Source organism: Pseudorca crassidens, chromosome 3, assembly GCF_039906515.1.
Source record: "Pseudorca crassidens isolate mPseCra1 chromosome 3, mPseCra1.hap1, whole genome shotgun sequence".
NCBI classification, from domain to species: domain Eukaryota; kingdom Metazoa; phylum Chordata; class Mammalia; order Artiodactyla; family Delphinidae; genus Pseudorca; species Pseudorca crassidens.
In genome coordinates this window covers 39,134,837-39,157,544 of record NC_090298.1, presented here as the reverse complement: position 1 = coordinate 39,157,544, position 22,708 = coordinate 39,134,837, and the positions used below count along the sequence as shown (strand labels likewise).

General features: G+C 38.8%; 1 non-coding gene across 1 annotated transcript; it reads left to right on the top strand.

The window, feature by feature from the left end:
• The first annotated feature begins 18,564 nt into the window (after nt 1–18,564).
• LOC137222842 (U6 spliceosomal RNA) lies at nt 18,565–18,671 on the top strand. The gene has a single exon (XR_010942630.1). It is a non-coding gene; the product is annotated as a U6 spliceosomal RNA (small nuclear RNA).
• The last annotated feature ends 4,037 nt before the right edge of the window (nt 18,672–22,708 follow it).

Genomic DNA, 22,708 nt, shown 5'->3' with positions numbered 1-22,708 from the left:
AAAGCAATCTTTAAGATCAATAATGATTTTAAAATAGCCAGCTGGAATGGCAATAGGAGAAGGCAAGCCAGGCTGTAAAGCTCCCATAGTAAACATTGTTTTATTAATTTCCCTAAGATCTTGGAGAAGTCGCCATGAGCCAGATCTCTTTTTTATCACAAATATAGGGGTATTCCATGGCGAAGTAGTGGCTTCTAAATGTCCAGCGGCCAATTGTTCCTGCACTAACTTTGTGGCAGCTGTAAGTTTTTCTTCTGTTAGAGGCCATTGGTCCACCCAAACGGGATCATTAGTTTTCCATCGTATTTTGTCCGCATGGGGCACAGGAAGGTCAATGGCCGCTAAGAAAAAGGCGAACTGCCTAGGCCCTGGCGATTTATGTTAGATGCCAGGGAAATAGGTCGTGTAATACCCTGATTATTTTTTCCTAAGCCTAAGCCTGGTAGAAACCCTTGGTTTAGCATTCGTTGGGTCACCACCTCATTGGGGCTGGCCATGATTAACTTTAATTGTGACAGGATGTCACGTCCCCAAAGATTCAACGGGATATGTGGCAAAATATAAGGTTGTACCTGTCCAGTATTACCTTCAGTATCTATCCATGTAAGAACTTTAGAGCTCCGTTTAGGATTGGTAGAATGTCCTATGCCTTGTAAATGAGTTATAGACACTGTACAAGGCCAAGAGGAGAGCCAATATTTTTCCGAAATAACTGTTGCATCGGCTCCTGTATCGACTAAACCCTCAAATTTCTTTCCATCTAACCACAGGGTTAGGAGTGGCCTTTCAGGAGTAATTTGTTGGACCCAATAAACATCTGAGGAGCCAAAAGCAGCATCTGCTCTAGGACAATTAGTATGGCTCTTATTTAAAGAATTTAGGGGCAACAATACTAACTGTGCTATCCTTTGACCTTTAGGGATTGATATAGGGCCTTGTAAAGCAGATGCCAAAAGGGTAATTTGACCTGAATAATCATTATCAATAACACCAGGTATAATTTGGAGGCCAGCCAAAGCGGAACTACCTCTTCCTAAAATTAAACCAAAAGTATTTGGGGGCAGGGGGCCATAAACTTCTGTGGGAATTGGTTGTACTCCTTGTTCTGGGACTAATATTGAGTCGGTGGAGGCACAGAGGTCCAATCCTGCGCTTCCGGGTGTGGCTCGACAGAGGGAGCCAACATCCGGGTGCAGGGAACTTGTCCAGATTTTTGAGGAACAAACCGAATTGCCCCTTGGTTTGGTTCCAAGGAAGGGGCCAGGGGCTGGCCCCGTGAAAAGTTTCCCTGTTTTTTGGGGAGCAATTGGCCATTTATATCCGTTTTTGAAAAACATTCTGAAGACCAATGTTTGCCTCTTTTACAACGAGGGCAAACGGTGGTGGGAGGAGCCCGGGATTGATATCGGGGTTGTTGTGGGTTAGCCTTTAATGACTGTCCTTGTCTATGTAATGAACAATCCCGGGCAAAATGTCCAGGTTGTTTGCAATTATAGCAAGTTTTTTGTTGTTTATCTAGGACGGATGTATCTTTAATAAAATCTTTTAGAGCAGCTCCAATCGCAAGACCAACAGAATGGGAGGGACCAATTCCGGAGCACAACTTAATGTAATCAGCCAGGCTACCACCACGATGAGCCCGAAGGGCAGCTTGGCAGGCCGGATTGGCATTTTCATAAGCTAAATGTTTAACAAAGGCATTATCAGTTTCACTATCACCCACTACACGCTCGGCGGCGTCCGTGAGGCGGCTAATAAACTCACAATAAGGCTCTTCTGGTCCCTGGCGAATTTTTGCCAAGGAAGTTGTGGGCGAACCCTTAGGCGGAAGACGGCGCCAGGCCTTAAGGCCAGCATTTTGTATTTGAGCCAACAAACCAGGGGGAAAAGCAGCCTGAGACTCATTGGATTCATAGGGGGGACGGCCAAGTAATTTATCTCGGGTCCATGATCGGGAAGTTCTGTTTTCAGCATTTCTTTGGGCAGTTTCTCTACAATTTTCTGCAAATTCAGTGCGCCATAAAACAAAATCTCCCCCAGAAAGGGTGGCCCGAGCCAGGGTAAGCCAATCATTTGGGGTCAGCCAGCGATCGCTTAATCCCTCCAAGATTGCCAATGTATAAGGGGCTGTGGGCCCATAATTATTGACAGCAGATTTTAAATCTTTTATATGTTTTAAATTGAGGCGGTGATATTTATGTTCAAAAGGGCCGCCCCCAGAAGAATTATGAATATCTGGTCCCTCATCAGGTTCAGGAGATTCTTCTCCCTCTTCCTCTTCCCCTTCCCCTTCCTCACTATCTTCAGCTTGAATTTCACCTTGAGTGGGTAAATTTTGACTGCGAGTAACAGGGAAGGCTAACTTAATGGATCCTGGTTTTTGTCGAAGCGGGGGTTTATTGGGACCGTTCGAGACATTAAAAGAAGTAAGCTCCACCTCAAGGGCCTTAAGCTCCTTTAGGAGATCCAAGCGTTCCCGTTTTTGTTGTAAAACATCTCTCAAAGAGGAAATTTCCTGGGTTAAGGCCATCTTAGCCTGTCGAAGGGGATCAATCAGGGGGGCAATGGGAGCAGGGGCGCTAAAGGCAGGCATCTGATGAGGAGTATTATAAGATGGTGGAGGCTTCAAAAGGGGGAATCCCCAGGAATCATCATTGCGATGATAACGAGCAGCCTGCTCATCGAGAGTTTCCTGATCTTGGGGGGAAAGCTGGTCATCATTGGGATCACCCTTAATAGCAGTAAGGGAAGGATAAATCTTTGGGATAACTTTATCATCTGTGGGATAATGATGACCGGTTTCTGGAATTTTTGGGAACTCTTCATTTGAACCCATATCAATGGTAACGGATGGACAAGCTGAATGGAGACGAGAGGCTGCTTTAAGAATTGTTTCCCCGGTCTCTACAACCTTTTGGACATCGGGGTCAAAAAAATGACCCATGAGAATCTCCCTAATTAAATTCCAATACGAAAATGCAGTCACAGGCACTTTAGAAGGCCCAAAGGTTTGATAATAATCATTTAAACAATTTCCTACACGATTCCAGCATTTTTTATCTATTGTCCCTTCCTGTGGGAACCATGGGCAAACATCAGACAAGAACATAAAAAATTCACGCAAATCTTTTTTTCTAGCCTTAATCTTCCGCATCTTGAGGGAATCCTCGATCCCCTGAAGAAAGAGTTCATGGGAACTCAATTCCTGTCCCATATTTATAGCTCCGCTTACCTTATCCTCAGGTCACGACTGCCGAAGGGTGGCCAGTCCTCCGGGGACCTAATCAAGCTGCACTTTCGAGTAAGTCTCGCGGCGGCTCAGTGGGTGCCTGGCCAGGCGTTCGTAAGCGTGCTACCTCCGTCAGGATCCGTTCCTCAGGCCCCACGTTGGGCGCCAATTGTGTACGGCCCCGGGCGTCCCCGGGAGTCCCGACCAGCAGGACAAATCCTTGTGAGTCTGAGGAGGAACCTGTGGGGGTTGAAAAAAGGGGGAAGGGCAGGAGACGCGAAAGAATGGAGGCAAGACAGAATCCTGATCAAGCCTCAAACTTTTATTGCTGCGGTAGCTGTATTTATACACTGCAGAGAAAGGGGGGCGGGATTCAGAATGAGGGAAGTACTTGGCTAATCATCATTGGTGCTGCGTGCGCGGGCTTTCATTTTAGGCGCGAACTTCTATCTCGTAAATCAGGAAGAGAAGCAGGGTGTCGGCCATCTTCTAATGGCGAAAACTTCTTGGCTCCCAACAGCTTTTAGGATACTGACAAGACAGACTCCTTAATATGATTCCATCTTATTGTTCTGACCCATCCCCACCTCTGTCTTCTGGGCCCCAAGGTTCTTTTTCAGTTTTTATCATTCACTGTGCTTACCCCAGGACCTTTTCACATGAAATTTTATCCATTTGGAATGCCTTTTTCTCTCCTATGGTTTAGCCAATTTTTACTTATCCTTCTACAACTCTTATGTATCCTTCCTGAGCTCTCAGCATGGTCCAGTACTCCTTGGCACACTCAGAGCACCTCATGTGTAATTTCACGTTTATTTTTGTGGTTATTTGATAAATTAGTCTCTGCCTTCTTGACCAAGTTATAATTTCTACAACAACAGAACTCTTTATATATATATTTTAATTAATTAATTTATTTATTTATTCTTGGCTGCATTGGGTCTTCCTTGCTATGTGCTGGCTTTCTCTAGTTGCAGCCAGCAGGGGTTACTCTTTGTTGCAGAGCGCAGGCTTCTCATTGTGGTGGCTTCTCGTTGCAGAGCACGGGCTCTAGGCGTGCAGGCTTCAGTAGGTGTGGCTCGAGAGCTCTAGAGCACAGGGCTCAGTAGTTGTGGTGCACGGGCTTAGTTGCTCCACGGCATATGGGATCTTCCCGGACCAGAGATTGAACCCGTGTCCCCTGCATTGGCAGGCAGATTCTTAACCACTGTGCCAACAGGGAAGTCCCGAGGCTCTTGTCTGTTTTGTTTGTTTCTGTATAGCCTGGCATATTGCAAGCAGTAAATAAACATTTTCTGAATAAATAAATGAGAGTAAACATACTGTGAATCCAGCCAGAGTCATCTAAAGAGCTAACTAGAAAAGTAGCATGAAGTCCTTTAGACCTCTCCTCTATGTGCCTCTCTGGTCTTGGTCATTCCTACCCTCACCTTGTACACTTTATCCCCTAGGAGGTACTTCCAGTTCTCAGAAGGGTCTGCCCTTTCCTACTTGCAGGCTTTTGTATGGGTTGTTCACTTTTTTTTGAACATTTCCTTGTGCTCAGTATCCATATACCAGCCTCCACCCCCATTTTTAATTTAAATCTCTGCTGAGGAATCACTTCCTTCCCTGCCCCCAATGAGTGGATTAGGAGCCACATTGTATTGTCCCAGTCTGCCCCTATATAAGACCACATACCTCACAGAATGTACCTGTCTATCTAGAGTATAGCATGAGGGGTGAGGGGTAAGGGCTTTTAAGAGTCCATAATCTCTATCAACTCCTCCCCAAATTATGCTAAATTATTTAAATAAAACCTAGATTCTAGTTATGACATAATTTCAAGACAGATTCACTAAAGCCTGTTCTTCCTCAGACTTCCTTTTCCAGCTCCATCTTCACCAATGGAGAAATGAAGAACTAGGAGAAATGCTCAGGAAAATTAAATGTGTATATACTGTAATTACCAGGATCTTAAAGTTGGATGTGGCCGTAATCATCAAAGGGGCACTTATAGTTCTCCAAGGTGTTCCATCACACAGATATAAATATAATTTGGTTATGAAGTGTATCTACTGAATATCTCTTGAATACCAACAAGGTATGAGCCATAACATTTATTACCAATATTTAAATATTGTTAAATTTTGAAAATGAGATATATTTAAGTCAAAATGCAAGCATACTTATAAAAACTATTCAAAACAGAAGCAAGATGAGCCACTTTTAGAGTCCTGGAGGTGATCATGATGCTCTTGGATCTGATTTTTATTGCTAAGAAAAACAGTGATAAAGTCCTAAAGAAAGAGGTCAATGGTATTATTCATGTATTTGGTCTTCCAGTCACCAAAATGAATATCTTTGCATACAAAGCACTACTCTTGGTGTTCTAGATGATGCAGAGGTGAATAATATATGGTTATTGTCCTCTAGAGTCTAATAAACACTTTGGGGAGAAAAGACCTACAGTATGTGAAAGAAGCAAACATTAGAGTTTTCTGGCAGCAAGAAACACAAACTGACTCAGGCCAACTTAAGCTAAAAAATTCTTTTTGGAAGGATATTGGAGTAACCTAGAAACCTGAAGGAAAAATCCTACAGCCAGGCCTCATAGTGGATAGAAACAGAGCAACTTCAAAGTTCTAACAGCCATGCTGTAATATCAATAGATAACACTTATTTAGCCCATTCTCTGTGACTGGCCTTGTCTAAGTGTTCTACACATATAAACATCTTTAATCCACACCGCAGTGTGATAAGGTAGTTACTAGTAGTAGTAGTAGTAGTCGTAGTAGTATTGGGCTGGCCAAAAAGTTTGTTCGGGTTTTTCCGTAATCCCGAATGAATTTTTGGGCCAACAGATTATTATTATTATTTTAGTAGATGAAGAAATTGAGGCACAGAGAAGTTAAGCAGCTTACCCAGTCTCACCACAATCTTCAGCGTGCCACTGAAATATTGGCACTGAGTTATGAAAGGTTTTCATTTTTGTGACATTTTCCTCAAGATTCAGATACAGAGCACCTAACTGGGGTCATGTCCTGGATTTTAGACAAGGAATGGATAGTTTCTTAAGAAGGTAATATTACTAGAAGAAGTTACACAGGCAAAAATAACAGATGTCCGCTGAATTGTAGAGATAATAAAATAGGCTACAGTGAGGGTGGACATTTTTACGTACCCGTTGAGTTACAAGCTTTGAAGTTTAAAGATACCATCTCCTGTTGCAACAAAAGGAGAGACTAGAACTGAAATCCTTGGATGAGAAATTCAGTCTGGGAATGCTGACGGGTACCTAAAGATTTCTGGGAAGTACCTTCTTTGTTAGGGTCTTGGCAGGACTTCTTAAATAACAGGGTTAAAATGGTCCTAAATGGAGCACACATGGATCTACCTCTACCAATGTGGTAGAATTCCTTAATCCAACAGGATCCTTGATCTGATCGTATCTCATCTCCACCCTATCACCATGGTCCTCCCACTCACACCCTTCAATCCTGGCCTCCCTCCTGGAAGAAGAGAGCAGTCAACTTCAACAAGCCATTTCTTCTTTTGTTCATTCAGCAAATATCTGTTAAATCCATTTTACGTGAACATGACACACCAAGCAGACAGTCCAGTGGGGGGATACAGAATTGTACAAAGGCCATTATGAAACAGTGTGCCACCTGCTCTCATGGGGGACATAGTGGGTGCTATGGGAGCACATAAGAGGGGCATCTAAGAGAACCCTGGGGGAATTAGAGACGGCTTACTGAAGGAAGTGATTTTTTTTTTTTTTTTTTTTAGGAAGTGATTTTTAAAAGGAGAGCCTGAAGAAGAAAAAAAGGAGCTGGAGGGAAGAAGTGTACCAAGCAGAGGGAATATCTGTGGTGAAAGTCAAAGGATTTGTGACCTGTAGTGAGAGAAAGGGAGATGAGAAAGACACTACCTGATGCTTGGGACAGGAAACAAAACAGGTCCAGAAGTAATCAGAATACCAGCTGGATTAAGATAAGCGCCAGAGAGAATTCAAGGAGGGTGAGACTCAGTCTCAGCAGTGAGAACCTCAGACTTTGGGAGAGGGAGGATTTTAGATGAGTCTTGGAGCATGAATAGTTTCAATCAGCAGAAGCAGAGGAAAGTGTGCATGTGCAGGAGGAAAGCCTGAGGTAGGCCAGGGCGAACACTCTTTGCCCTGTTTGCTTTGTGAGGTATTTTTCCTGCCTAGACTGTCTCCCAGCTTCACATTCCCTTGTTTCTTATTCATTCTTCGAAATTCATATGGTTACATTCTCCGTGAAGATATCCAGACCAGCAGAGATAGAAACAGGTGTTTTTCCTCCGTGCTGTTGCAGCTATTGTTCCATTCATTTTTCTACCCTCCAGGACTTAGCACAGTTCTGAGAACATTTAGTGGTCTTGATGAGTCACTTGGTTTATTAATGAGCAAACCTAGGGGGAGAGTCTGGTACAGTGGTTATGAGTGTGGTTCTGGCGTCAGACTATTTGGATTCAAATTCCAGTTGGGTTACTTTCCACATGTGTACTTGGATCCATGATTTCCACCTCAGCTGCTTTATTTGTAAGAGGAAGATAATAATAAAATCTCCTCTAGCCTTCTTGGGAGAAAAAAATGTGAGGTATTGAGCAGAGTGCCTGCACCCAGTGACCAAGCAACACGTGTTACATGCTGATAGTGTTGATATTATAATATCATCTCTCTCGCTCTGTGTACATGAATGGCAAAAATATGGGGAAAATACACAAACATTGGAAATTGGATGAAAAAGCCTCAGACAAAGGGCAGAATGTTTCTTAACTTAGTCAAGAAGGGATGACAGGGCTTCCCTGGTGGCGCAGTGGTTGAGAGTCCGCCTGCCGATGCAGGGGACACGGGTTCGTGCCCCGGTCCGGGAAGATCCCACATGCCGCGGAGCGGCTGGGCCCGTGAGCCATGGCCGCTGAGCCTGCGCGTCCGGAGCCTGTGCTCCGCAACGGGAGAGGCCACAACAGTGAGAGGCCCACATACCGCAAAAAAAAAAAAGAAGGGATGACAATGAAGGTAGAGTAGTAGAGTCAGGCCTGTATGGCAGTCTGCTGTGTTTATTGACAGCTTGCTTAGACAAGTCTGCTCTTAGTACCAGAAGCTAATGTGCTTCCTGGATGTAGAGGACCACAGTTTTGTTATATATATAAAGTATTTGGCAAAGGTTACATATATATATAGCCTTCCAGAAGGTTAGTTACAGAGGATGTCTGCAGGCACCTTCCCGCCCAGTCCCGACTGCGCCCCGCGCTTCCTGGGGGTTGTTGCCGCCGCTGCAGTTGAAAAGCAGATGGAGAAAGGAGGCTCCAGCGGCTCCTGGGGCCGCTGGTTGGTCCTGCTCTGCCCTCAGCTGGACCTGGAGAAGGAAGCGCCCCGGCGACGCCACATGCACCACGCCTCTCATTAAAAAGCCCCAAGGACAAGGTCGTCAGCATTTTCTAATATGGTCATGGGAAGAGTCAGGGAAACACACGCAAAAGTTTATATATATATATATAGTATTTTGCAAAGGTTTATGTATATGTAGTATTTTGCAAAGGTTATATATATATAGTATTTTGCAAAGGTTATATATATATAGTATTTTGCACATGTTCTCTAGCCTTGACTGAGCCAGAGAACCTTTGGGAAATAAAATCCATGCATATATATAAAATCATTGGCATTCCCCTGTTTTCTTCTAAACTGTGATCTTCTGCAGCCTTCTGCCCCCCTCATTGTGTGTTCACATGTTCCTTCAGGCCATCCTGAGTTCTCTACGCTGGCATTCCACTTGGACCACCTTTCGCCAGGTTTCTTACATCTGCTCCTTTCTCTGCTCCCTTCTCCAAAACATCTAATGAAACTCCATTCCCGTAGGTGGGCTCATTCACCCCTAAGTAGTAAAGAACAATATAATTAAATGAAATATCTTGTTCATCCATTCAAATATTTATTCAAATATTTATGGAGACTTTATATTTGTTCCAGGCAAGGGAAATTGAGAGCCTTACTCTAACAGACATTTTTATTTCAAAAGATGTAGCCGATTAATCAACTTATATTAGGTAGCATTTCAGAGAGTGTGGGAGAGATGTTGGGAAGCCTCTGTAACAATGGATAATCATCTACTCTTGCATCCAGGTGCGACCCCAGTGATAATTTCCAGATTTCATGACTACTTCTAATGATGGTCAGAATAATAGGAAGGGAAAGAGAATTTGCAAATATATTAGTACTGTAGACATATCATACAGCTACTACCTATCACATGTTTAATTCTCGGCATATAGTGGTTACCAGCACAGGCTCAGGACTCAGACATCTTTGGGTTCAAACCCCAGCTTTCATTCTTATTAGCAATGTGACCTTGGTAAATTACACCATTCTCTAGGTTCTGTTCCCTTATTTGTACAATGAAGCTGCGGGATTGTTAAAGATTAAATGACTTTGTTTAAATCGTTCTCAATATGCAGTGTTTGTTTTGGTAAAATAAGTAAATATGTCATTGAAATCTAGAATGACCCTATCGATGCTAATTTCTCCTGTATCATGTGGATGCATGTGTGTTTCTGACATACATGCCTACACTTAACATCCACACACACTCCCCAGAGTGCCAAAACCAAGAAATGAACCATCTCACAAAACCCTATTCCCCACTCGCATATTCATCTGTACTTACAGACATCTACATTTTATTCTTTTCCCTCTTTCTTAATGCAAAGAAACAACAGCCCATTCCATACTGACTGCCTTCCAGTGTAATCTCAGAACCAAGTGTTCCTTGAGAAATTGTTACAGAGCTGAAAGTTGAAGTAATATTCATCTATAATCCACTTTAGGGGTGAATAGGAGGATACCCAAGAGCTTTTTTTCCCTGAAGATGAACATTTGTCATTGACCTACCGTATTTCTCTTTCAGATAGCTAGGGTCACCTGGGTGTCTGAGGTGGTGGAGACATAAGAATAAAAGATAATTATGAGATTATTTCATCAGTCTTCTAGCTTTCATTCTAGTATTTTCATCTCCCTTTGAATTAGTGAGAATTTGCTTGTCTTCATTCTTCAGTTTAGCATGAAGCCATATTTTATCTCCTGTTTCTAGCTACCATACCAAACTAAGAAGTGCTGGCCATAGCAACAAAATGTTCATATAACTTTGCCAAACAATATTTAAATGATGAATTCAAGGAAAAATTCACACCACCCATGATTTGGCATTCTGCACACAGAAAAAAAACAGTTGACTTGATTTTTTACTTTTCCTCTAGACTCATGACATCATGTGAAATTTCTTGATATTAGCATTGACTATGGCAAAATGATATGCACAGAAATCTCATGAATTTTCTAGACAAATTTTGGAAATTCAAGATTAACGAATAGTTTCATGCATGTTTAAGAACCAGAAAATCTGGTAAAGAAGTAGTTTATTTGAACTCAAACTACATAATTGGCTTAGAGACATTCATGTATGTCCCATCCTGTGTTCATTAAATGCATTTGAAAATCCCATTGAAAGGGAAGGGAGGTCTGCAGGAGCAGGTCCTGGTTGTGAAGTGATAGTTTTCTCCAAAGCACATTTGAATCTCAGGAGGCACCATTGTGTTGGACAGAATCTGTATGCTGCAAAGCTAAAATTGTGTTCCACTGTAGTGTGAAGGTCATCAGTTTCCTTTTATCTGAGCTTTTCCCTTACAACTCTCCTTAAATGAGAGTTTGTAAATAATCAATAACGTTCTTAAAGTATTATAAATTTGATATTATGATCTGTTTTCAAATTTCAGCTTTGAATATTTTTTGAAAATATTAGCTGCTGAATAACAAATATTCAAAACTATTCATTAGTCCATTGATTTAGTGATCTATATTAAGTTTGAATTCTCAAATATTATACATATAATATTTATATAAATTTTATAAACTATATTTATATATTTATATAAATATATTTATATATTTTGTATATAGATATTATATATACATAAATAGGATAACAGTTATGGCTTTCGTTATTGTTTTGGGTTTTCTACATATTTTTGTTCAACATTTCCTTAAATAAGTTATTTTCACGAGTTATGTGTATGATTTTTATTGGAAACCGAGAATACAAAATGAATATTGTAAAATTCTATCCTGTTGTATAAAGTGAGCTACCAAAAAAAGTATAACGGACAGTTAAATTTTAAGAGCTATTTCCTTTGGTATATAATAATGAATTTATTAATGGGGTTATTACAGATTCCATTATTTCATGGGTTCTCACATTTCATATCAAGGATGCCTTTAGATATTCTAGAATTTCACAATGCCAATGTCCTTAAAAAATGAAGTCTCAAATATTTTTGATATTAAAATGTAGAGGTACACAATGCAAGCAGGTTAAGTGAGTCACACAGAAGATTGTGAAACTGGCCGAATTTCATTGCCATTTTTTTTCTTCAGAATCCTATGAAAGATTTAAAGGTGGCTAAAGACATATTCTTATACCTATGTAGAGCTTTCTTTTTTTTAATGTAACAAAGTTGGGCCATTTTTCTCATTGTTTGGGTGTAACTCTAGACTTTTTGTTGTTGTTGTTGAAGTATGGTTGGTTGACAATATTTTGTTAGTTTCAGGTGTACAGCAAAGTGATTTAGTAATACACACACACACACACACACACACATATATATATACACACACAAACATATATTCTTTTTCAGATTCTTTTCCATTATAGGTTATTGCAAGATATTGTAAGATAGTTCCTTGTGCTATATAGTAGATCCTTGTTGTTTATCTATTTTATATATAGTAGTGTGTATCTGCTAATTCCAAGCCTAATGTATCCCTCCTCCTTCCCCTTTCCCCTTTTGTAATCATAATCTTGTTTTGTATATCTGTGACTCTGTTTCTGTTTTGTAATTAAGTTCATTTGTATCACTTTATTAGATTCCACATATGTGACATCATATTTGTCTTTTCTTTCTGTCTGACTGACTTCACTTAGTATGATAATCTCTATGTCCATCCATGTTGTTGCAAATGGCAGTATTTCATTCTTTTTTATGACTGAGTAATATTCCATTATATATGTGTGTGTGTGCATATGTGGGTATATATATATATATATATATATACACACCACATTTTCTTTATCCAGTCACCTGTCGATGGACACTTAGCTTCCATGTCTTGGTTATTGTAAATAGTGCTGCTATGAACATTGGTGTGTATGTATCTTTTCAAATTAGAGTTTTCATCTTTTCTGGAGATATGCCCAAGAGTGGGATTGCAGGATCATATGGTCACTCTATTTTTAGTTTTTTAAGGAACCTCCATACTGTTCTCAATAATGACTGCACCAATTTACATTCCCACCAACAGTGTAGGAGGGATCCTTTTTCTCCACACCCTCTCAAGCATTTATTATTTGTAGACTTTCTGATGATAGCCATTCTGATTGGCATGAGGTAATACCTCATTGTAGTTTGATCTGCATTTCTCTAATAATTATCAGTGTTGAGCATCTTTTCATGTGCCTGTTGGCCATCTATATGTCTTCTTTGGAGAAGTGTCTATTTAGGTTTTCTGCCCATTTTTTGATTGGGTTGTTTGTTTTTTTGATATTGAGCTGTATGAGCTGTCTGTATATTTTGGAAATTAATCCCTTGTTGGTCACATCATCTGCAAATATTTTCTCCTGTTCCGTACGTTGTCTTTTTGTTTTGTTTATGGTTTCCTTTGCTGTGCAAAAGCTTGTAAGTTCGATTAGGTCCCATTTGTTTATTTTTGCTTTTGTCTAGACTTTTATAAGTTCAGTTGTTATTCACACTTCACAGAATATTGATAAGGTGCTCTAATATATATATGTATAGGGAATTGTGCAGATGGGTCAAAATTGTGAAGTTTATGAAATAATTATATAAAGGTTTTATGATGTAATAGGAAGAGCCCTCAATAAGAAATCACAAGAATTTTGACCTCTTAAGTGAGCTACTTAGTCTCTCTATTAACCCTTAGTTTTTCTTATTTATGAAATGGGAACCTAAAGGAAATGGAAATGGGTAAAGAATTGTTGAGAGAAACATATCCATTAAATTTATATGTATACAGAAGCCAGTTTTTGAAATCCTATTTATTTTGAAGATTATATGCAAATATCTTTATTTTTTTCTTGCCAACTAGAATGTCTTGGTCCGTTTTGCATGTTTCATATTTGTGGTTTTGATTCAGTAATTTAAAGAGATAGGACTTCCATACAAAAGACGTGTAAAAGTTGCTACAGTGAGAATTGATACACACAACTTGAGTAACACTGATAACTTAGCACTATTGTTCTTTCTTTGACTTGGGTGAGAAATTGATATGAAATAGCAAAGAAGATTCTTCTCTCCCTCCTTTGAAGTCCCTTCAGTCTCCCATGACAAGTCACTTAACGATTTGGGGGAATGTTGACTTGAAATTACCCATACCCTTCATATGGACACTGAACTCAAGGGGTAGGATTTAGACAGTTATAAGAATGTTAGGTTGAGCGTGCTTTAAAGAGACAAACTTTCCTTTTAAGAAAAATTTGGTATGAAAGTAAACATGAGTCCCTGACTTTGAGAAATCTTATTTATGTTTTCATTTCCCATAAATTATTATAAAAATGCCAAGCATTTGACAATGATATGCATTGCTTTGATGCCAAGGAAATTTGGAAGCCCCAGAATACAAACAATATGAACAGATTTAATATATCTAATAATCTCATCTGAAACAAAGTTTTCAATAACAGAGCTTCACTAAGCCTCATTCATATAAACTGATATATACTGGGTGTCAGAAACTTAAGGGAAACCAAAAATCCTAAATTTGACATTTGTTCATTCTAAGAAATGCATTTCTTTTAAAAAATGGTAGTACAAGGCTAATTGTCATTTCCATCCATCATTTATGTTTTTCCTTTTGAATTTTCAATTCTCAAGTTCAGAGACTGTTGATTTGGTGGAGAGTTGGAACAAACACCTAATTAAAAAAAAATAAAAGTCAGCAACACCAGAAAAGCATTGTCACCAAACAATAAATAACGCTCCATCTAAAATTCGCTTAAAGATGAATCCATTTCGGGAGTGGCAGCGCACCTGCGGCACAAACCTTAAATGAAAAATAAAGACAAGTGGGTTGTAGGGTGCCTTTCCCTCTTCAAAATAAAATTCTTTACAACATACGAGACAAATGGCACAAAAGTGAAAGGGCAGTGATGCAGACTGGATAGGCTTACAGCGTAATTGAATTAAGGCTTGTGTGCCACATATGACCACAAAGCGGGCCTAAAGGCTCGGGCCTGCTGAATGGAGGTGGCTGGGCCGACAATAAAGACCCTTTAAACTGGTTAAATGCATCATAAGCGTGTGTGCAGAGAGCTTTCTAGCTAACAGGTGGCTGAGTAAACCTCAGCTGGTGCCACACAGGGCTGTCGCATTGACCTTCTTTAGGATAATTTCAGCCCCCTTTAAAAAAAAATTTGTTACTGTACTTGCTGTGGTGGAAACAATTTAGAGATGAATAATTTCTTTTGGTCTCCAGAGGCGCCGGTGGCTCTCTCTCTCTCCCCCCCCCTCCCTTTTTTTCTTGAACTCTCTCTCTCTCTCCCCCTCTTTTGCTCCGTCTTGAAACTGAATTAACATAAAGGAACAGTGACAACAGCAAGCTGAAAAGCATAGCTGGTGGGAGGATTAAGTATATCATTGAAAGGAATTATGTTGTAAATGACTGGGAGGGGTCGGGGCTTCTGTTCCTTGGTCCCATCTGGTCCTTAAAGAATACCTTGTTGTAATTACCCCCAGATGGTTTGTGCTCACTGGGGTCTGGACAGCCAGGTGCCACTGTGCCCTGCTGGGTGTGATATTCATTGCTACATGCAGTGACAAAAATGGACTTTATTGAAACCTAATTTCTTCCAGAGTATTACACAAATAAGAAATGAACCTAGCTCATTGAGAGAGAGCTTTGTTTATTTCCAAGCCGAAACAGTCTCACCTAAGATAAGGCTGCCTGGTTATTTTACAACTCTCCTAAAAAGAAGCAAAAACAATTCACAATGTGTGCTGGATTTAATTCAGTCTTTTAAAATAATGGAAGTGGTCAACATCAATGGCAGGTTTTTATTTCTTGGTGCTAGGTAGTTTTAAAAATAATAGCTAGGATATTCAAGACCATGTTTTGATCATTTTATTATTGAAACTAACAGTAAATAAAGTGAATTATAGTATATCCAAGTCTAAGCACATTTTGATATTAGTGAGCAAATATTTATATAACTCAAAACTTAATCACATATTACTCACTATAAAATATATCTCACCACTTAATTTAAGAAACACGTTTGAATATTTTTGTGTTGTACTATAGCATCAATATTATCACAGAAAAACAACAAGGAAACTAAATATTTTTAAAAGTTAGCTGTCTTGATATATACAAAGATGGAATTTTTAAAAATTATGCTTACTTTAACTTTCTATCAGGAAATTTCACTTTTAATTTTTAAATATATCTTTAAAACAGAAATAACTTGAAAATGAAAGTTAAAGTCATAATTGTATAATTCAGTTATATTTATTTTATTCTAATTATATTGCAATAAGTCTAATAATCTTATTTGATAAATTATATAACAGAATATCTTTTAGGTCTGACTAATTTTAAAAACAAAATATTTATCTATTCCATGTCTTACTATAATTTTGCATGTATTAACATTGTAGCAAAGTAAGTCAAATTCATTACTTTAAATCATGAATTTTTCAATGTAGAATTTGGAAATTTTTAATATGAAAATCAAATGGGAATTAGTGAACAGCAGAAAATGAATACACTTGATATTCCTTTTTTCTTTACAATCGTAAATTTTACACAGTATTAAGAAAATATAAACAGTTGATATAATATTACAAATGTTAATCTTGAGAATATTTTCCTTTAACATATATGAACCACGTGCTTACTACGAAAGTGTTAGCAAAAAAGAAAACAAAATAAAATGCTTCTTGCTGCATATTTAAGAGGGAGTTAAATCCCAGACAATCAAATAGAGGGAAATGATTTTAAAAATAGGCAACTTAACGTGCTAGGAGCAATTGCTCTGCAACACTGAACTCTGACAACTGAGAAGAATAGGCTTTCTGTACTTTGTAAATAAAATTTTAAGGTAAGAATACAGTCCCAGTGTTCTGTTCAAACTCTATTGGGGGGCAGCATAATTTTGTTAGTACCTACAATATACATACAATACCTAGGAAGACCTTGACCTGAGATGAAAAGACTCTGGAACAGGGTCCAGGAGACCTGAACTCTAGTTCCAGCCTGATGCTCATAGCTTTGTGATCCTATAAGCTGTAGTTTCCTCCCTTGCAAAATGATTGTAAAACAGCTTGATTACAAGATCAGACTTGTGTTTTTAAAGATATATGCATTTGATGATATGATCAGAGGTACAAGAACGAGCATGGGGACCACAGTGGTCCAAACGTTCGTGATTAAGGCTTGAAAGCTGACAGGTTAGATGGAATGGAGAAGAGAGAGCAGGAAGACGTTTAAAATTGGGGAGAAAGAAGAGTGGGAATTGAGAGTTTTAATTATGAAATAAATGGAGTTTTTAAATAATTCATCAATTTTTTTCACTTTTGATACATTTGGTACATTTCTTTAGATGTTGGGCTTTTTCTAAAATAGAAGATTTCTCTTGCTCTTTTTTTCCATTTTTCTCTATTTCATTCTCTTCATTGAGTGAATTATTTTCATGGAAAGTTGCTTCCTTGATACTTTAGTCATTTGGAAACTGGAATTTGAGAAGATTAGCATAGAAGCAAAAGAAATGCCTATGCTTCTATTCCTGACATAACACTCAGGTTTCAGGATAAACTTGCTTAAATTTTGAACAATTACCTGTGCAAAATAATGGTTTGGGGCCTCTTTGTTAAAATATTAAAGGAGGAAGTTACTCTTTAGCAAGTTGGTATAGTTCATTAATTGAGTGATATCAATGTACTGGGCGTATCAGCAGAAATTTTGTTAGAGTTTCAAAATCATCAGTTTCTAATAAGAGATAATCTGATATTATCCTTCTGTGGAATTCATAAATCTTGGAATTATTTAGGGTCTTTCAGTTCTTCAACTCAACTTTTTAGCTCTTACAATGATTTCTTACATACATTACACTTGATAAATGCTTATCTAGATTTTTTTATACACTTTCAATGATAGAAAACTTTTCATATTTCCAAAGCAACCAATTTCAATGTAGAGAAGCTCTAATAAGTGGTCCTTATTTTGATTTGAAATATGCCTTCGTGTAGTTCAGTTTCTTGCTATCTTAAGAACAATTCCGTGTTACAATAGGAAGAAACACCATTGGTAACCAAGCCAACATTAGACATCCTAGAATGCAAGTTTTTATTCCAGCCCTTTCCAGATTTCTTAGCATTTCTGTCTGACAGTCTTTTTTTTGGCGGTACGCGGGCCTCTCACTGCCGTGGCCTCTCCCGTCGCGGAGCACAGGCTCCAGACGCGCAGGCCCAGACGCCATGGCCCACAGGCCCAGCCGCTCCGCGGCACGTGGGATCCTCCCGGACCGGGGCACGAACCCGCGTCCCCTGCATCAGCAGGCGGACTCTCAACCACTGCGCCACCAGGGAAGCCCTGTCTGACAATCTTGATATGCCCTCTATTAATCTTTTTCCCAGAATATCTTCTTCCTCTAAAACATGGGAAGAGGAAAAGGAGAGAGAGATCAGTGAGCAGAAACATGCTTTCCTTGATTAAAATATGAATTTAGACTTTGACTTTGGCTTGTCTGGATTCTTTGCTAAAATACAAAATTTTCTAAAATGTCAAAAGTTTTCCTCTAAGCATGGAGAGGAAGATTGGACACTAGATCCACAGTGCAGACACCTATTTCCTCATGAGCTACAATTCTGAATACCCAACTCTAACACTCTAGTGATTTGCAAAAATAGAAAAGGGAAACTTTACCGACATTGTTGTCACTGCCTTCTAACTGGTCTTTCTGTTTCAAATTTTATCCTCTTCCAGGCCTCTCTTTTTTCCTGGAATTAATTTTTTTTAAATACGAATTTTACTTCCCTGTTCCGGTCTCACTGTATGTAAGTGCAGGCTCTTAAAAGGGGCTTACAAAGCCCTTTGGCATCTGGTTCCTTCCTGTCTCTTTAACCTCATCTCTTTCAGCCTCCCTCCACACCTCAGTCTTCAGCAGCACAGAAAACAATTTTAGACCACTCTGCCTTCATACGGGAGCTGTTACCCCCATTTTAAGTCTGATGAGTTCCTGTTCTCCCCTCAAAAACCAGCTAAAGTGCTCACTTCAGCAGCACATAGACTAAAATCAGAACCACGCAGAGAAGATTAGCATGGACCCCGGGCAGAGATGGCATGCAAATTTGTGAAGCGTTCCATGTTTTCAAACTGTATGATTCCACTTTCAGGAGGAACATGGAGTAGTCAGATTCATAGGGACAGAAAGTAGAATGGTGGTTAGGCTGGAGGGGGGATGGGTAGTTATTGTTTAATAGAGTATCAGTTTTGCAAGATGAAGCATCCTGTGAAGGGATGGTGGTAATGGTAGCATCACAATGTGAATATACTTAATGCCACTAAACTGTATACTTTATATTGGTTAAGAAGGTAAATTTTATCTTAACTTTATATTGGTTAAGAAGGTAAATTTTATCTTATCTTATTTGGTTAAGAAGGTAAATTTGCCACAATTTTTATAAAACAGCTAAAATTCCAGGCTCCTTTTCTCTGCACCCATCCCATTCCCAGGGGGAGTTAGGCATTTTCATTATTTAACCAGTAGACTGAAATAGCTGCACCTAAGTGATTGTCAAGAACACTAACCTTGAACTCACTGCTGCTTAATACTCATCAAATACATGGTTGAACAACATAAATTTGCAAAGGATTGCCTTTGTGAAATACAGTGCACATATTTCTACAGACACAAAAAAATTCATCCTTGGAATAAACCGCACAAGCCGGTCTCTACACATCTGGACCATACAGTCTATTCTCTTGTAAAACTGCTTTTATGAAACATAATTTGGTATTATGTCATCATTGGCCTATGTTTAGAGTCACTGTAGGAAACAGTCAGCCCATGAAATCCATTTAGTGTATAGGTGTGTTTAGGGTGGTATACTGTTCTTTTTCTTTTATTTTTCTTTCTTTCTTTTTTTTTTTTTTTACTATCTATGAGGAAAAACTCTTTAGTTTTGGCACCAGAAATAGGTTTTCTTTGTAGGTAATACGAATAGAGTGATTGATTTTCTCATTTTTGTCTCCTTTCCAGAAAGTCTAGAGGCCAACCCGTGGCTTGTTCTAGCATTTTCTAGACCTTAACTATGCTATTCTGTGTAGCGATTTGCTGTAGACTTCAAATTATCCATTAAAATTTATTTTTTTCTCTGAATCCACTTCATTATTCGTGTTGCCTTTTATCTCATGTTGTTTTGAACTTTAAATCCATTCTTAAATAAATGAGGAATAAATGAACAATTAATAAATTCACCCTCTCCTCTAATTCCTACTGGATATTGCATATATTTTTATTATTGCTTGCATATATTCTATTATTTATTTGTATTTCATGTCTGCCATTTACAGTGGACAGTACACTCTTTTAATGCATGATACATATCTTAATATTATTTCAACACAATTAGAATATCTAGCTAATAATATGTGTATAAATAAGTCTACCAGATTAACTGAAAAGAAATGAGAAATTCAATAACTTTGGAAAACAGACTAATTTATTAATCTTTTTAACACACAACATGTCCTTTTTTTGTAAGCAAATTATAGTTTGGGGGAGTGCTAATAGTAAAAGCTAAAAACTCAGATAAATGGCTGAAAGAATTCCCAGTCTTAAATGAATTCTTGTTTATTTCTTGTGACTATTAACATTCAGCCAAGTATTCAACTCAGTTCTTTCTCTTTTGTCTGTGCATGCGTGTGTGTGCGCGCGTGCGCGCGTGTGTGTGTGTGTGTGTGTGTGTGTGTGGTGTAGCAGACTACAGGTATAGTAAGACTTATTGTTGGGTAAACATCTCTCTCTCTATATAGAGAGAGAGACATAACTAATAGCAATATATATTCATTATATGTGTATATACATATATATGTATATGTATTACATGCATGTGATACACAATAATAAATATATATACAATTTTGTTCTGTATAAATATATAGGCATATATACTAGTTTTATATATGCACATAATATAAAACCATAGAATATATACAAAACATAAGTCTATATATACAAACATGCATAGGTGAATACAAAAACATATGATGGATATGTGTATATATATATATATATATAGTCACAGTTATTTATGTAGATTCACAGGTATATTTAACCCCAAAACAGGTCTTACTAGTTCTATTTACTGAAATCAAATTCTCTACTCTTTTTCCACGACACAACGTTCTTTTGTTTTCTGACTTTTTGTAGTCCTATTTGTTCCTAATAGTGCTCCTTTCTTTTTTTTTTTTTTTTTTTTTTGCGGTACGCGGGCCTCTCACTGTTGTGGCCTCTCCCGTTGCGGAGCACAGGCTCCGGACGCGCAGGCCCAGCTGCCATGGCTCACGGGCCCGGCCGCTCCGCGGCATGTGGGATTTTCCCGTACCGGGGCACGAACCCGTGTCCCCTGCATCGGCAGGCGGACTCTCAACCACTTGCGCCACCAAGGAAGCCCTCCTTTCTTGACCTCCATAGTAAATGTGTTCCTGTGATCACTTTTCTGCTTACTCCACAGTCTACCTCTGATCAGTTGTATCCCTGTTGATGGTTTTATCTACAAAATTCCAGCATCAGGCACATATCCAACTCACCCTTGGACATGTCCACACAGGCAGCATGATTTCTCCACCTGAACTCATCATTTTCCACCCTTGGCACTCCATGGGATTGCTCCTCCTCTTAAGCCCCTGCTCTTCATGGTTGACATCTCCAGGTTCCTGTCACCCAAGCCTGACCACTGGAAGTGACTACTGTCTCATTCTCCTCTCTGACTGTTCTTCCCCACAACTAGCCTATCACCAGCTCCTTTTCATTTCACCTCCTAAAGATATCTCAAATCCTCTCTTCCAAGTCATTCCACCAATCTCATCTCCTGCAGAATTTTAGGTGAGAAACAGGATTATTTCAATAACCTCCGAAAATTCATCCTTTTTATTTTGACTGCTGAGATTTAAAAGGCAAATATTACCCTGCATCCTATCTGCTTAAATGTTTTCTTGACTCTGTACTGCTCACCGATTCATGGTTTCCTGTAGTTGCTGCCTGAGGGGTAAACCTCCAACTCTGCGTTAGCCATTTGCGTTTCTTCGCACACACTACAATGCTTCAAGTCTTCAAAACTTTGCTAGCACCATTCTCGTTACCTGAGGGATCACTTCTTTCCTTCTTCAACCTTCCAGGTAATAGAAAGAATATAGGTTTTAAGATCAAACAAATCCAGGTTTAGGTTTCAGCTCCACTACAGACGTTCCTGAAACTTAAATGACAGAGAACAAGTCAAAACACTACTGATACTTCTTTGCATGAGAATCATTCCCAAGCCAACTTGTTTAATTAATTTGTAAAAAATTTTTTTTTTCTTTAGCAGGAATTTTAAACTCCACTAAGTACCTGCTTATGGTTTTGAAACTTCATCGACTAATCTTTTACAGACAGTAACAGATTTATATTCTGAATGAATTGAAGGACTTGCAAAGTTTGTTAACATCAGCTATTACAGAAAATTCCACATAAATTATAAAGGATTAGACTTTTCTTTCATATTTTTAATAAACGTGATCAAAATAAACATTCTATCTTGGGTATTAAGTAAGCAAATATTTTTACCATTTGTCACATAGGTTAAAGTGCTGGCTCTCTGTGTGTGAGTGTGTGTGTATTTAGTTGAGTCTGATGGCAGATTTCCAAATTTATATCATGCTTGTAAATGTTTTCATTAGGGAATAGAAAAAGCAGTTTTATTCTTATTGGCAGGTGTATTCCACATATATGTTTATTCTAGAATTTGCAAACTGTGTTGCTGTCCTTTCAATCTGAAAATCGCAACCATATGTTTTAAAGGAATTCTGGCACTAGAGTGATCACTTCTAGTGAAATTTAGTAGGTAGAAAAACAGTGTAGATATCACTATGGCAATACAGGAATTGTTATCACAGACAATGCTACACAGATATGGAGGACCAGAAGAAGCAGTATAGCACAGTCCAAGAGATACTCATTACCCACCTGTTGCAGGAGCCCAGACTCTGAGAATTCTCCACCCATTTCAGTTGGAAAACTTGAACCTTATGAAGAGTAGCAGTTCTCTTGAAATCTACTTTTGAAATTCTTGTCTCCTCTCAGAACCAAGAAGAGAATGAGATAGACCCAGAAGGAGTTCTCATAGGTCAAAAGCAACCTTTGATAA